Here is a 17,355-nt window from a genome sequence, read left to right on the forward strand (position 1 = left end):
TTTCGTAAATGTATTTAGCTTTGCTATTTTAAAAAAGGAAAGGAATTATTTATGATCAGGAACAGTATTAGTTCGCCAAGAGAAGCTAAGTTTTTTTTTATTGTTTTTAGAATTTATTTTATTTTTATTTTTACTTATGTGTCTGTGTGTGATTGATTGTGTGCTGTGTACGTAAGGGTATAGAGGAGGTCAGAAGAAGGAGTTGGGTCCTCTGGACCTAGAGTTACAAGTGCTTTTGAGTTGCTTACTATGGGTGCTGAGTATCAAACTTGTTTTATTTTAAGAGCAGTAAGCACTCTTAACCACCGGGCCATCTTTCCAGCTCCATAATCCAGTATTTTTGAGGATTTTCTCCTTGCCAGGTTTTTCAGGCTCATTTTGTTTTATGCCCCAAGAATTTGCAGGTATTTCAGACCCACTTTAGCAAATACGTTCCATTCATCGGGTGATTTGTAACAAAAATTCATACGTGTTTCAGAATACTCTGGAAACATACCTGAAACTGCTCGTGAAGTCTGCCCCTCTAGAACAAGAGTTTTCATTGGGCAGCAAAACCTTTTATTCTGTTACATTGGTGATTCAGATGGCAAAACAGGAGATTGTCACTGGAATCTAGACTTTACTGTGTAGCCTGCAAAAGGAGTAGTATTGTTTGTAAGTTTGAGAAAAATTACTATAAGAAAGTCTTTGGTTAGATTATATGGAACCATTTTATTTTTTAGAGTTGTAAAGGACTGTTGAACTTTCTAGCTAGGGTATTTTATTTTTGAGAAAGGGTCGCTCGTGACTCAGCGTGGCCTCTCATAGCAGAGGCTGGCCAGGAATTCTTGTTCTTCCTGCCTTCACTTTCAGATTTTTGTCAAACACAACCTCTTTTCTGAACTTAAGAATCTTTTTTATTTAATATCTCTGCATAAATAGATAGTGTTTATCTCAATCTTAGTATTTTCACAACTAAAATCCTTATTGTGTGGCCCAGTACTCAATAGTTGCCGCCCTCTACACCTTAGCTGTTGTAAACATCCAATTTTCTGCGAGTCATAAGTTTTGGCCTCATCTTTGAGTCTTCCTCTTCACCCTTCTGTCAAATCCATTAGAAAGTTGTGGTTATAACTTGTAAGAATAATCAGATTCAGATTGTGTCTTGACACTGTCATTGTTCTCATGTCCATGCAAGACAAGCTTTGCTGCTGTTGAAGTGATTCTGAACTGCCATCTTTAGATGGCATCTTCCCATGTTCTTGCTTTCCTCCTCCTCCATGGGGTATTCCCCAGACAGTAACTGAATCGATGCTTTTAGCTAATTCAGAGCATCTGTCATCCCTCTGCTGAAAGACCCTCAGGTTCCCTTTCTTGATAGCCTTAGCGATGTCATTCCATCCCTTGCTGCTTTTCTTGTAATTAAAGCTTTATTGGAACATAGTGATGTTCCTTTATTTATATAGTCTGTTTTTACCTTTACCAGGATAGTAGAATTGAATAGTTCACAGAGACCATATTGTGCAAGACTTCAGCTATTTGCTCTCTGAGTCTTAGCAGAAATTTGCTCATGCCTACTCTAGATACAGGTTTTAGTGTCAAAGAACTCTTGATTGTTGATGATTCTCCCCTATGCAACTATCAGAATACTTTTTTTTTCTTAAGACAGGGTCTCACTAAGCATGGTGGCTCCTGCATATAAACTCTGCACTTCAGAGGCAGAGGCAGGAAATTGAAGGTTATCCTTGGCCATATAGGGGTATCAAGGCCAGCTTGGAATACATGAGACCCTTTCTCAAACAGTAAAAAAATACAATAATAATGACCCTCCTCATTCCTCCAAAGACATGGGCTTATATAGCCTCAGCTATTATTGAGCTTGTTTTGTAGCCAAGATTAGTCTCAAAACTCCTGATTCTCCTGCCAACACATCCTGTCTTAGTTAGGATTTCTATTGCTGTAAAAAGATACCATGACTGCTGTGAAACAATGGTCTATACCCTGCCAAATGTATTTTAATAAAATACTGATTCGTCAGTAGCCAGTCAGGAAGTATAGGTGGACAACCAGGCAGGAAGTGGAGGTGGGGCAATGAGAACAGGGGAATTCTGAGAGAGGAAACAGTCAGTCCACAGTAGTCACCCAGACAGAGAGCAAGCAAGACATGACTGCCTTGCAACAAAGGTACCAAGCCACATGGCTAACATAGACAAGAATTGTGGGCTAATATAAGAGTTAATAAGAAGCCTTAGGCTTATAAACTACCAATCAGTTTATAATTAATGTAGACCTCTGTGTGTTTCCTTGGGACTGAACGAGTGCAGGGTCGGATGGGACAGAAACCTCTGTCGACACAAATGGCTCGTCAACACATCACCATGGCAACTCTCATAAAGGAAGACATTTAATGGGGTGGTTTATAGTTTCAGAGGTTCAGTTCATTATCATCATGGGGGAACATTTTGATATGCAGGCAGACATGGTGCCAGAGAAGGAGCTCAGAGTGTTACATCATCATGAAGTATAGACAGAGACTGCGCGTACGTTTTCTGGCTGCCTGGACTCGAATAATCACATAGAATCTATATTAATTACAAAATTGTTTGGCCTATTAGCTCAGACTTCTTATTAACTAACTTTTACATCTTAAATTAACCCATTTCTATTAATATATGTATCACCACAAGGCTGTGACTCCAGCCATTCTGGTAAGGCTCCAGTGTCTGTCTCCTTTGGCATCTCCCTGACTCCGCCTACTCTCTCTCTGTATTTTTTTTCCAGCCTGGCTTTATTCTGCCTTGCCATTGGCTAAAGAAGCTTCCTTATTAAGCAATGGTAATAAAACATTCAAAGCATACAGAGGGGAATCCCACATCAGTGCAGGCAAGAGGAAGTGATCTGACTTATTGGGTGTGGCTTGAGCATACATGAGACCTCAAAACTCGTTTCCACAGTGACACATTTCCTCCTACAAGACCACACTTTACTATAGCAAGGCCATACCTCTCAATAATGCCACTCCCTTTTGGGGCCATATTCTTTATAGACCATGACACATCTCACATGTAAGAATTTTAGACATGTACCACTACACCTGGATATTTTCAAAATGTTTGAAGGCTGGAAAAATATATCCATTGAGTAGGTCTGTGTTCTCATTCTTTTCACTTCTAATGTAGTGGGCTTTTTAAAAAAAAATTATTGGTTTTTATTGTGGAAATGGATGATACAGCTTTCAGAAGTGTAGCTTCTCTTGTAGCTTATAACATCATATTCATTAGTCTTGACATGGTCTAATCTTTATAGAACACTTAAAAGCTGGGCTGCTCAACTCTGTGCTTAGCCACCTGAGAATGACAGGTGGAATTTGAGAATATTAGAATTCTTTTTACTGTGTGTCATAACAAAGTGCTGATTTAATACTTGCCTAACTCAATTTGGTTTGGTTTTAAGTTTTAGGACTTTTAATAAACACACCAAAATTCACATGACTCTGGATTGAGTTACATTTTATTTTATTTATCCATTCACTTCTTTATTTAATGTCTGATTACTGAATTTGGTTTAAATTACTTAGAAAGAGATGGTGAAATTGAATTCTGTAGGACCTACAGTGGTCTCATTTTGAAGGAAGGCTTGATGCCTTAGAAAGGCTTTGGTGGATGTGTTACCTGTTGTTTATAAACTTGTCCTTTAGCTGTATACTCTGTTTTCAGTAGTTCATTATAAAACTATGAATTCTTTTCACATATTTAAAAATATTCTTACAGAGAGAGAATATGTGTGTGTAGGTCAGGATATCTTGTAGGAGTCAGTTCTGATTCTACCACATGGGTTTTGGCGATGAAACTCAGCCCAGGAGCTGGTGCCCATATCATCATCTTATTTTTAAATCTTTCAAACAAAGCTTCAATTTCTCAACCATAGTGTGTGCTTACATATATTTACAGAAACATCAGTATATTTCTGAGATTGTGACCTAGAGAGCTTTTTTTGCTATTAAGAAAATTTTTTAAAATATTTATGCACCTTCACATTTAGTTTAAAAAAAAAAACCCACAAAAAAACAAAAGAGGCAAAACTCTTTGGTTGTCTTTGATACTATAAATTCCAGTATTGTACACAGAAGGCAAATCCTCACCAAATTGTAATGTAAATGTAAAAAAAAAAAGGTTTGAGTGATGGAGGTTGAATAAGGAATGTAATGTTGCTTGTATCTTTCTTTATCAAATTTAGGACATGGTAATATTATTTTTGTTAGTGGGAGAAATAAAAGAAAGAATTCTGTGTTTCAGAAAAACTAATTAAATGCTTGATGCCTTGGTGGGATCATGTTAGGACTTGGAAATGCAACCACGCAACAGGAGGAAAGCTGCTTTGTGGAACACTAGGGAATATTTAAATCAAGCTAGCTGACAACCTGCAGAATAGCCTCACTAGCTAGACAGCACTGGAAAGTGGCCACTTTATATAGCTAACGTTAATAGTCCTTTAATGCAGATCGTGTGTTTAGGATACAGTTGAGATCTCTGAGTGGCCTAATGCTATGCTCCTGTTTGTTTAAGTTTCATTTACCTTTGCTAAAAGTCACAACCATCTGGTCTTGTATTACCAGTTGTATTATAAACAGAAAAAGTACTTCTGTGTTGGGAGAGAACTCACCAGACGAAAGGGCTTGTTTGTTATAACTTGCTGATACACTAAATCCTATGTCATTTAGATAGAAGGACTACCTAATAATGTCACTTACTACACTATATCGAAGCAAGGGACTTGTTTTGCAAACTCAAGTGATAAAAGCTGTACTACACATCCATTTCTCAGCAACAGTTCCAGGTCATTAGTCATAGCACACTACTGATGCTTTAATTGCAGCTGGTATTGCTAAAGTGAAATTCACTATGGAGATAATGTTGCTCTTTCATCCTATAGCTAATACAGTTCAGAAGATAAATATCACTAGCAGTTCACTAGTCTGGAGTGTTTTCACTTAGATGTTAATAGTAAAGAATCATCTTTTAGACCTCTCCATTTCAGTGTTTCTGGTGCTTTCTCTGAACACTTTCAAAATACTTTGAATTTAGTTTGCTAACATACTGTTTTAGAGTTTTGTTTTCTAGTACTATTCTTATACATCTGTAAATATGTTTGTGAAGATCAGCATTTGTGTTTAAAGAGTAGAAAGCTGTTCTGAAATTAATACATATTGATCAGTAGGATTATTTCTTGATTCATAGTTAGACAGTAGTAATACAATTGGTGAAAATTTAGAGAAGCCTAATCTAGTGCAGTGATGTTTGTTTCAGTGAAAATGCCTCAAAACACAGCAACAGAACTTCATTCAGTCCCATAATTCCCATGATTTGCCATTTGGTACTCGCAAAACTTTGATTCTAAGTAATTTGAAGAATTTTTTTTTTAGAGTTGTGCTTTGATGAATAAGACACAAGTAGGAGTGTCTATCAAAAACAAGCATACAAAGTGCCTTTGTAAAGGTTCATAAAAATGTCAGTACAACGGACCTGCATAGTTACCTTTAATCATTTCTACTTTTAGAGAATGGACTTTTTCCTACTGGTGGCCTTTGGTTTCATAAATTTGTGTACTAGGTAAATCCTCCCATGAAACAGTTATGCCTAATCAGGCCCAACGGAAGCCAGGAAAGAGTGACAGAAGTGCATCTGTAACAAACTCATCCTTCGCTGAGGTTGGCTTTGGAAAGAGTTCAGTGAAGTGACTAGAATACAAGTAGAGATGGTCCGCAGCTAAGAGCACTGGCTGCTCTTGCAAAGGACCAGCACCAACATGGTGGTTCACAACCATCTGTAACATCATTTCCAGGGAGTCCAGTGTTATCTTCTGGACTCTGCAGACAACAGGTACACACGTAGTACACACACATAACATACACGAAGGCAAAACACAATTATATCTAAGATTAAAAAATTTGTCTCTGTCTCTCTGTCTGTCTCTGTCTGTCTGTCTGTCTGTCTCTCTCTCTCTCTCTCTCTTTCTCTCTCTCTCTCTCAGCCTGCTATACATAGATAGTTAGTTTCTAGCCAGCCGGGGCTATCTAGAAAGACTTTGTCTCACCCCACACACCACCAGAAAGCACCTAAAATCAGGAGCATATTTGCATGTATATTTTTTTACAGTTTGCATATGATTTGCCAATTATCTAAAATTTTTGGAAAGTCTAAGAAACTCACGCTTTAGTACTTATTGCTGTATTCTCCTAACTCAGAAATGCCCTGTATTATATTGTTTTGTTGGGTTTTGTATTTTAGTTTTTGATACAATGCCTCACTGTAGTTCAGACGAGTCTGGAACTCATTTTGTGGCCTGGACTAGCTTAGAAACTATAGCAATTCGCCTTCATCTCCCATATGCCAGGAGGTCATTGCCACCATGCCCAGCTGGAATAGTGTGGTTGGAAAATCACTTTGTTTCTGTACACGGCCTTGCATGGCTCCATTTTTGATCTGTAAGTCACAGTTAAGCAGGAGAATACACTTTAGTTACATAGCAGTGTAAATATTTGATTCAACACTGCTTACTTGAAAGACAATAACAAAAATTGTTAATAATTGTTAGAATTAAAGACATCTTATGAGTGTACATTCATCATGTGGAGTTGTTTTTTTTTGTTGTTGGTTGTTTTTTCTCCTGGCAAGGAAGTAAGCATTATATTTCCCTAGATATAAAATGGACATTTAAAAACCGTTGTTTAAACTGAAATGCTTCTGAGACCAACGTCCCTTGCTGTATCACTCTCATTTCCTTTGCTAAGAAGAAAGGGCCTAATCGGAATGCTTTCATAAAGTGTGCGTTTTCCTGTATATCACAGGAAGAAAAACTTGTGCAAAAAAGAATTCCTAAAGAATCACCCTCTTCTGCCTTCATGTTTTTAATGCACTGTTTAGAAGATCCGTAAGCCATAGATAGGGCCAATGTATTAACTGCACCATTACTTGTAAACTGTAAGATCTGTAGTAAATAAGGGGTTAACTTAAAAACAACCATTTCTCAGGATTTTTTGTTCTTAAAACATTTTAAAAGTCAACATACAATATCTTACTTTTTAGTCAAAAAACATTTAAAATTAGTGTTCTTTGCTTAATCAAATAAATGAGTGACTCCAATTTAGTAGATGTGTTATTTGATATTTTAAGCCCTCATCAGATGTCACTTGAATCAAGAAAGGTACCACCTGTGGCTTGCCTTGTAAAGCTGCCTGTGATGAATGGACACCCGCAGGCCAAGAGGCAATTACATTTGTGACTTGTGCTAAAAAGGAGACACCTCACTAGACTCCAGAGAGCACAGCAGAGAAGTGCAGGCTTAGGAAGGAAGCATGGCAGACCTACAACAGCCTCAAAAGAAAAGTAACCCAACTTAGAAAGTATTGATTATAGGAAACAACACAAATAAATGGAATTTAGAATTTGTGAAACATTGTTTATTAGAATCTTTTCTAGCCCTAGTTATAAGGCTATCATAGCTTTTAAACATAAATATATATTACTCTGCCATCTTTCCCTGTTTATACTTTGTAGTGATAAGAGCGGCGGGGCTGCATCCCCAGCACCCCTGCCGCCTGCTAGCTTATGCCCGAAATAACAACACACAAACTGTATTCATTTAAACACTGCTTGGCCCATTTCTATCTAGCCTCTTCTAGGCTAATTCTCACATATTAATTTAGGGCATTTCTAATCATCTGTGTTGCACCCCAAGGTGCACTTACCGGGAAGATTCTAGCCTACGTCCATCCTGGGTCGGAGCTGAATCGCGTCTGCCCGGGAGAGTGGAGCATGGCGTCTCTGTCTGAGGCATCTTACCTCACTTCCTCTTCCTCCCAGCATTCTGTTCTGTTTACTCCACCCACCTATGTTCTAAGCTATGAGCCCAAGCAGTTTGTTTATTACTTAACCAATGAAATCAACAGATTGATATAGGACACTCCCACATCAATATTTTAGTATAGTATTGCTGTAAACTTGTTTCTCATGTGGTTTGATATAACTGTAGTTTTTATTTGCACTCATCAAAGCAACAGAGGTCTATTGTATGGGTTGGAGGCTAGCCTGCTCTCACTGTAGTACCAGAGACCAAAAACATAAAAAAATCAGTAAAGCTGTTCCTGTATAAAGGTTGCATTTATTTAGACAGTGTTCCCTTTTGAACAGCAGGCTGAGGGCTGAAAAAAGGGCTCAGTGGCTCAGAGTTCACAGTGGTCTGTCATTCCTGCTCCAGGGGATCTGATGCCCAGTTCTGGTCTCCCTGAGCACCTGTATGCATGTGTGCATACAGACCAACATGCAGACTAAAACAGATAAATACACATACATTAAAAATAAATCCTTAACATTTTCAGGCTGCTGGGCATGGTGATGTACTTTTTTGATCTCAGCACTTCGGAGGCAGAGACAGGGAGATCTCTTTCGATTCTGGACTCAGCCTGTTCTTTAGTAGTGAGTCCTAGTCCAGCCAAGGCTACTTAGTGAGACCCCATGTCATTAAAGAAACAAAACAAAAACAAAGTGTTAATAAAGTTAAACTGGGCATGATGGTGAATGGTACACACCTGTAATCCAGAACTTTGAAGGCTGAAGGAGAGGATTGTGAGTTCAAGGACAGCCTGGGATACATAGTGACATACTATCAGGAAAAAAAAAATAAAGGACAAGTATCACAAAAAAAGTAAAGCAGTTTAAGATATACATGCATACATATGTATATGTATTTTAGATTTCTAGGTAGTACATGCTGTTATTAAAAATGTAAAATTTGAGACATAGAGAATGACTTTATACTTTTATACAAACAGCCCTGAAAGTTACTTTCTCATTGACTCAGTTGTAGAAATCTTTCCATTAGTTTATTCTTTATTTATTATTATATTTTGGGTTTTGTATTTTACATCTGTCTGTTATTATATAAATTAATTATATTTTATTTAGCCTCTGCTTACTGAGAAACATTTATATTACTGCCAATTTTGAGACACTGTATCATAGTGGACATCCTTATTAGTATATAGTATTATGCTGAGTGTGCAAATCTTTTTTATAGATGTTTGATATGGATAAAATGGAGCTGATGCATTGGTGTATTTCTTTAATCCCATCACTTGAAAGTCAGATTAGAAGGAACTCTGTGAGTTCAAGGTCTAGTCTATATAGCAAGTTCCAGGACAGTTAAAGCTACATAGTGAGAGCCTATCTCAAAACCAAACAAAAAATGGAGCATGTGACAGAGGCTACTAGTGGAGATCCAAAGTGGAGATGTCAAAGCAAACTTTACCATAGAGCTGTTAGTCTTCACAAAAGTCATTCTTTTCTTTCTTTTCTCTTCTCCCTTTTTTTGGCGGGGGAGAGGGGAAACAGGATTTATGTATGTTGCCCTGGCTGTCCTGGAACTCACCCTGTACTTGTATGAGTGCTGGAATTAAATGTGTGTGCCACCACCTTCCAGCAACCCATTCTCTTCTTATTGGTATGAAACCTCCTTTAAAACATGTGATTTAAAATATAGGTATTTTAGGCTGGGGAGAACAAGCGTGAGTTTGAGCCCCTATCAACCAGTCACCCATGTGAAAATCCTGAGTGACTGTGGTGCCTGTAACCCCCGCACTCTAGGCACAGAGATGGAAGGATCACTAGGAACTGACTGGCGTCCAGCGTAGCTCCAGGCTCAGGAACCACCTCGTAAGGGAATAGGTAGAAAGTGATTGAGGAGGACACCTGATGTTGTCTTCTGACCTCCATACACACATGGGCATGCACACATAATCACACATACACCCCTCCCAACACATACACCAAGTTATTAATTGAAACACCTGCTCCTGGGAACAATGGAGAAGTGGTAGTTGAATAGAGCAACAGAAGATGGACAAAAGATGAGAAGAGCTGTGTTCATACACTGCTCAGGAGGTTATAAAAGACTGATCTCTAAGAGAAAGAACAGAATAAATGTATTTGCCCTTATTTGTGCCTTTTTGATTGTTTTGTTTTTAAGACAGGGTTTCATGTAGCATAGGCTGACCTTGGACTCTGACCCAAAAATAACGTTGAATTTATGATCTTCCTGAGTGCTGGTATTATAGGTGTGCAATACCATACTCCACTTGTGTGGTTTTGTAGCTAGAACCCAAAGCTCGGGGGCATGCTAGACAACTATTGTGTTGACTGAGCTATAACCCCAACCCTTCAGCTCGATCATGAAAGCACTGTTGGTTAATGGCTAGCTGAGAAATTAGGGTTAGGGTGCTTAAGTGTTAAATGTTGTGGTTCACATTACCAGGAAGGCAGGAGCTAGAAAAAGATCAGCAGAGATCTATATTCATAGTCCCTTGGTTGACAGCTAAATACTAAATTGTGCCTATTTGCACTGAAATTTAATAATAATAAAGCAAAGGCTATAAGGATCAATTCCTAGAACTCACACAAAACCAAAAGACACTTGTGCTTCCTAAGCCAGTGTAGACAAGTCGTCATCCATAGAGACCTGTAAAGATTATTGTGCCGTAGTCATACAGTGAGAAGGAATTCTTCTCAGCAGCTTGGAAATAAGACTTGCCATGAATAAGCAGCTGCCATATCCCCTTCAGAATGGTACTCTAAAGACTGGAAGCAAATCCATTCAACAGAGGCGGTCTGGCTAAGTCACAAATCTCTAGCTCCATGAACAAGCAGTACAAGGCAACCCACACTCAGAAGTAAATCATGTAACTAGGTAACTAGACCCAGAAAAGACATAGGTGATGGAATTAGCAAAGTTCTCTAAAATAACAATTCTAATTGTTTTCAAGAAACCATATGAAACATGAACATAATGAGGGAAAATCTTAAATAAACAAATGAAATTCTTCATGTCTGAAATTCTTCCACTTGAATTTGACAGCAGAACTGCAGCTATAAAAGATCAATAATTTTGAAATATCTCTCAAAATAGATAAAGTCAAGATATTTTCACACAGAACATGGAAAGAACTTTTAAAGAAAGTTGAAAAATTCCTTGCAAATAGACTTGCAAGAGGATGGTTCTCAAACTGAAAGATAAAGGAGCTGTTCTTATATAATAATATAAAGAACACCAGCAATGAACATGTTTGCTTATACATAGGATATAGTATTTATTATCTTTTGTAGTGCTTGGAACTAAGCCAGGGCCTCACAGTCTGGTTGTGTTCTTATTATTATTATTAATTTTTTTTTTTGGTTTTTCGAGACAGGGTTTCTGGTCTCAAACTCACAGAGATCCGCCTGCCTCTGCCTCCCGAGTGCTGGGATTAAAGACGTGTGCCACCACTGCCCGGCTGTGTTCTTATTTTTAAAATGAACTCAGTACCAGACTTGTAGACATTATGGCCCCATTGAAATTGTATGCATAAATACAAAACATTTTAAAATCAGTAGCTTTTCTGATTACTAATAAGGAACTTGCCAAAAACAGAAATCAGAAAATTAGTCCTATTGAAAACAGCTTTAGAAACAAAAACTACAAACAACCAACGTCTACTGAAATACTTAGTAATGGTCTTAACCAAGATACTTAAAGAATTTTACACTGAAAAATTCAACTTCCTGAGTGCATTGAGGAAAACAGGAATATGATGAACAAGTTTCCCATTCTTATGGATCAGCACAGAAAAGCAATCTCCATCAGAATTGTGATACTTTTTTTCTTTTTTACAGAAACATAAAAGGTAACCTTGTAATTCATATAGAAACAATTTCCTCAGTAGTCTAGGCAAACATGAGCAAAAAGAACAGTGCTGGAAGTTACTACACCACCTGTTTCAAGTTGACTGCAGAACCATATTGGCAAACTGAGCATGGTACTGGTTCAAAGACAGACATGGAGATTAGTGAGATACAAGAGAGGACCAAGTTCCAAACCCATGCACCTTTAACCACCTGATTTTTATTTAATTTCTTCTTTTTACTAAAATACTAAAACATTTTTTTCCAAAAAAAAAAAAAGTGGTATTGGGAAAACTGGGTAGCCATTTGCACAAGAACAATGCTAGATTACCCAAGGCCCCTGAAAATGCTTGATAACCCCATCTCCTGCACAATAGTCAGTTCACAATGCATTAAAGTTCTTCATGTAAGACCTGAAGTTTGGAAAGTATTAGTGAAAAGAAAAATGCTTGAAGATACAGGTATGGAAAAGGTCATTCTAAAACAGACTCCAATATGTCAGGTAATAATTATCAAGAACTAACAAATGGGACTGCATGATGTTAAAAAACATTTTTAAACAACAAAATACCCAAGTGAAGAGACAGACTACAAAATGAGATAAAATCTGGTAGCTATACATATGACAGAGAATATCTAAAATATATTTTTAAAGTCTCAAAAACTATTAATCAAAACAGATAACCCAATCAATAATGAGCTAATAAAACAAAGAGACAATCTTCAAAAAATGAAGTGGAAATGGCCAATCAACATGATAAATTGTTTAACATCTTTAGCCACTAGGGAAACAAAAATTAAAACTTCATTGAGTTCCCATCTCACCCCAGTTAGGATGGTTATCATTAAGAAAACAAACAAACAAAAAACAAATATTGGCAAGGATGTGGGACCATTTTTATACTGCTGATAGGAATGTAGATTGGACTAGCAGCTATTCAAACCATAATGGAAGTCTCTTCAAAGAGCTAGAAATAGGACTATAACATGATCCAGCTATCCTATTTATCCTAAAACACCCCGAGACAACCTACTACATTCATGTGTGTTGCATCACAGTTCACAATAGCCAAGTTAATAGAATAAGCCTCTGCATCTGTCAAGAGCTGCATGTATAAAGAACGGTGTATATACACAATACAGTTATATTCCGGTATGGAAGAATAAATTCATTTGCTGGGGAAATGTATGCAAGTGGGAATGGCTATATTGACATAAGTCTAATACATGAAGACAAATATTGTATTTTTTCTTAATTGTGGTCCTAAGTTTATTTATACATGCATAAAACTCTGTATATGCTCTTATGTCATATATGCATATGTGTATAAACAAGTTTGGCATGAAAATAAAAGGGAGACTAGTAGAAGGGAGAAGAGTAGTATGCAGGGGGAGGAATTTCAGGAGTGGAGAGGAAGAGCAGATATGATCAAAGTTTATTATATGCTTGAGAGAAATTATCCATAGGAAATCTAACACTATGTACAATGAATATATATCAATAAAATATAATTGTATATATCCTACAAACATACTATTTAAAGTATCTGAGTATGTCAAGATAAAAGATCCATACTTAAGGGATTTTCCTTTCATAAGAGATGCTCTTGGATTAAAGGGAACATGAGTAATGACACTGTCTCCTGGGTCATCTGTGTTCCATGAAGCATCGAGTCTGAGATTATTCCCTTACTATAAATAGATGCATGTGCAGTAGCTATGTGAGAATTGGACAAACAGGAGCCAGCACGTCACATATAGGCCGCTCCTTTTTCTTTAACATCAGTAACAGTGTGTGTTCACAATAGAATGTTCTAAAAGATCACATGAAATAAAACATGCATTGTTTTCTTGTTCCTCTTTTATGCCATCCCTTGTGAGCCCAGATCACATCCTTCCAAAGGCTCCTGGAGCTATGGGCTGGGTTTCTTTTTTAATTAGCTATTTCTATTATTTTGTTTGAGTGTTTTGCCTGCATGCATGTCTATGCACCATGTGCATGCCTGGAGCTCATGGAGGCCAAAAGAGGGCATTGGATCCCTGAGTCTGGAGTTACAAATAGTGATGAGCAGATGTGGGTGCTAGGATTCAAAACTGTGTCTTCTGCCAGAGCAGCTCTAACCTGAAGAACATCTCCAGCCCTCTGTTTCTTCTAGAAGACTTTTTCTGTAATTGTATTATCCCATAGATTGCATTTTCTTTGTCTATTTCCAAAGAAACATGTTACAGCTACGACAAAAGTAGGTCATTCTGCATGAAAGGAAGGTCTACTTACAAATACTTACCTCTAGCAAATACTTGAGGCCCCACTCTGGTTGAGGTGGAATTGAACTCACATGTTTATAAAATAAAATAAGAAGCAACATACAGGTAAGAGGTAAATATTTAATATATAAATCTATAATCATGTGGAACATACTGTAAAAACTACAAACATTGTGAGAGATCACAACCCACTAATATAGGCAGGTCTATATTATATTACAGGAGAAACACTTGGAGGTTGGCAGGAAAGCTGAGGTCATGAGGACCATTTTTGCAAAGCAGGTGCAAACACTGCTGAACTGAATGAAATACAACCAGGAAACAAATGTCTAGAATAACCTTCTGCTAGTTAAACCAAAGAAATGTAGTGGGAAGCACAGAAACACTTCCGCAATATCAGTGACATAGCAAAGAACGTTGTAGTTCTTTTGTTTGTTTGTTTTTCTTGGCTTGTTTATTGACGGGGAGGGTGTTGGGAAATGAATGCAGTGTCTCATATATGCTAGGCAGTACTCTGCCACTAAGCTACAGCCAGAGGCCTTACATTGTCATCTAAATACATAAAAAGAGATTTGGCCTCACTCAAAATTGCAGAGGGGAAGAGTATCTGCCTCCATCCTGATGCAGTGATCTGAGCTCAATTCTTATAATTCACAAGGTGGAAAAAGAGCACTGACGGACTCTTTCAAGTTGTCCTTCAACCTCCATAGGCACTCCTTGGCGTGCGCGTGCACGCGCGTGCGCACACACACACACATACATGTAGAAGTCATTTTTTTGAAAGTAAGACAAAAGCAAATAAAAATGCAAAGGTACTATTTCTTATAATTAGGTTGACAAAAATTTAATGACAAGGGTAACAGAAAGTAATAACAAAAATTTAAATCATAACATTAATACCTGCTTGTTTATTTTGTCATAAACAGTGAAAAGAGATATACAAAAGCAGTCTAGGGAGGTAGCTCACTTTTCTACTTAGCCATATTACACTTAATTGCCTTCTCAATCAGTTTATGGTATAGGTACTAGACATGTTAGTACCTCTAGCACCTGAAACTAGTTCCTCTAATCAAGATATCCGAGAAATATAATCTTATGAAAATGAAATTAAAATTTAAATGCTTGTAAGAATATACAAAAAATGTGATACAAAAAAAATAAAATTACACTGAACATCCTATTAAGCCCTACCAAAAGTAATGCAGTCTTCCCAATATATTACTTTAGTCTGGTTAATGAATCAATTTTTCTTGCGTAACAAAAACTATAAAATAATAGCGTAAAAAGGTGGTTTACAGATTGCTGCCAGAAATCACTAAGTTTATATTGAGTTGATATTAGTGGGGAAATGTCTCATATAGAAGGAATGAATTTTTGAAAGGTATCACCTTCTTAATTGAGCAAACACTTAAAACTTTACACCAGTTTATATAAAGAAGTTATCTTTTTATTTTATTAGAAGGTCACTGTCATTAATTTGCAATTGATGGTTTTATAATAGGTCCTTCTGGTTCTTGATAGTTATTATCAACATATAAGGCAGTGACGATATGGCCTGTACAAAGGCAGGACAGGGGTCGTAATTAGAACTCTGACAAGCCCACTGCAATAAAATGATGAGATTATCCATAATTGATGTCACAATCCATTACCACTTAGTTCATCATGAGCGTTCTAATGGGTCTGGCCTTGGAACTGGCCTCGGGATGTTGCTGACTGGCTGCCCTGCTTATGCTGCTATTACAACAGGAGGGCACATTTTCAGTCAGCAGCCTAATGACCTCTTTTGAAGTCTATTAAATTAATGACACTGCCACAGTGTTTTCATTTCTTACAACCTTAGTTTGAGGTTTCTACAAACTAATGTTTGGGAACCATATAATAAAGAGATTTTGTACGTATAACCCCAGCAGCACAGACATTAAGGGCCTCATTGAATAAATGGGACCTCCTGAGACTGAGAAGCTTCTCAGTAAAGCAAAGGACACTGTCACTAAGACAAAAGGCAACCCACTGACTGGGAGAAGATCTTCACTAACCCCGCAACTGACAAAGGTCTGATCTCCAAAATATATAAAGAACTCAAGAAACTAGACCGTAAAAGGCTAATCAACCTAATTATAAAATGGGGTACTGAGCTGAACAGAGAATTCTCAACAGAAGAACTTCAAATGGCCAAAAGACACCTAAGGTCATGCTCAACTTCCTTAGCGATCAGGGAAATGCAAATCAAAACAACTTTAAGATACCATCTTATACCTGTCAGAATGTCTAAAATAAAAAACACCAATGATAGCCTTTGCTGGAGAGGTTGTGGAGAAAGGGGTATACTCATCCATTGCTGGTGGGAATGCAAACTTGTGCAACCACTTTGGAAAGCAGTGTGGCAGTTTCTCAGGAAATTCGGGATCAACCTACCCCTGGACCCAGCAATACCACTCTTGGAAATATACCCCAGAGAGGCCTTATCATACAACAAAAGTATATGCTCTAGTATGTTCATAGCAGCATTGTTTGTAATAGCCAGAACCTGGAAACAACCTAGATGCCCTTCAATGGAAGAATGGATGAAGAAAGTATGGAATATATACATATTAGAGTACTACTCAGCAGTAAAAAACAAGGACTTCTTGAATTTTGCACGCAAATGGATGGAAATAGAAAACACTATCCTGAGTGAGGTAAGCCAGACCCAAAAAGAGGAACATGGGATCACTCATATTTGGTTTCTAGCCAAGAAAATTGAGCCTATTATTAGTGATCCTAGAGAAGCTAAATAAGAAGGAGAACCCAAAGAAAAACATATAGGCATCCTCCTGAATATTAACCTTCATCAGGTGATGAAAGGAGATAGAGACAGAGACCCACATTGGAGCACAGGACTGAAATCTCAAGGTCCAAATCAGGAGCAGAAGGAGACGGAGCACGAGCAAGGAACTCAGGACCGCGAGGGGTGCACCCACACACTGAGACAATGGGGATGTTCTATCGGGAACTCACCAAGGCCAGCTGGCCTGGGTCTGAAAAAGCCTGGGATAAAACCGGACTCGCTGAACATAGCGGACAATGAGGACTACTGAGAACTCAAGAACAATGGCAATGGGTTTCTGATCCTACTGCACACACTGGCTTTGTGGGAGCCTAGGCAGTTTGGATGCTCACCTTACTAGACCTGGATGGAGGTGGGTGGTCCTTGGACTTCCCACAGGGCAGGGAACCCTGATTGCTCTTTGGGCTGATGACGGAGGGGGACTTGATTGGGGGAGGGGGAGGGAAATGGGAGGCGATGACAGGGAAGAGACAGAAATCTTTAATAAATAAATAAATTTAAAAAGAAATGAACAATAATAGCAATTCTTGTGACACATATAAAGGAAGACTTTAGGTATATGTTCTACTT

The 17,355-nt window shown here is 37.8% G+C and overlaps 1 protein-coding gene across 4 annotated transcripts in view; it reads left to right on the forward strand.

Annotated features, from left to right (window-relative positions):
• Positions 1-17,355, forward strand: part of Immp1l (inner mitochondrial membrane peptidase subunit 1) — a 50,528-nt gene that overhangs the window by 31,601 nt on the left and 1,572 nt on the right. The window lies entirely within an intron of this gene.

Source organism: Microtus pennsylvanicus, chromosome 2 (genome assembly GCF_037038515.1).
Source record: "Microtus pennsylvanicus isolate mMicPen1 chromosome 2, mMicPen1.hap1, whole genome shotgun sequence".
Taxonomy (NCBI): Eukaryota; Metazoa; Chordata; class Mammalia; order Rodentia; family Cricetidae; genus Microtus; species Microtus pennsylvanicus.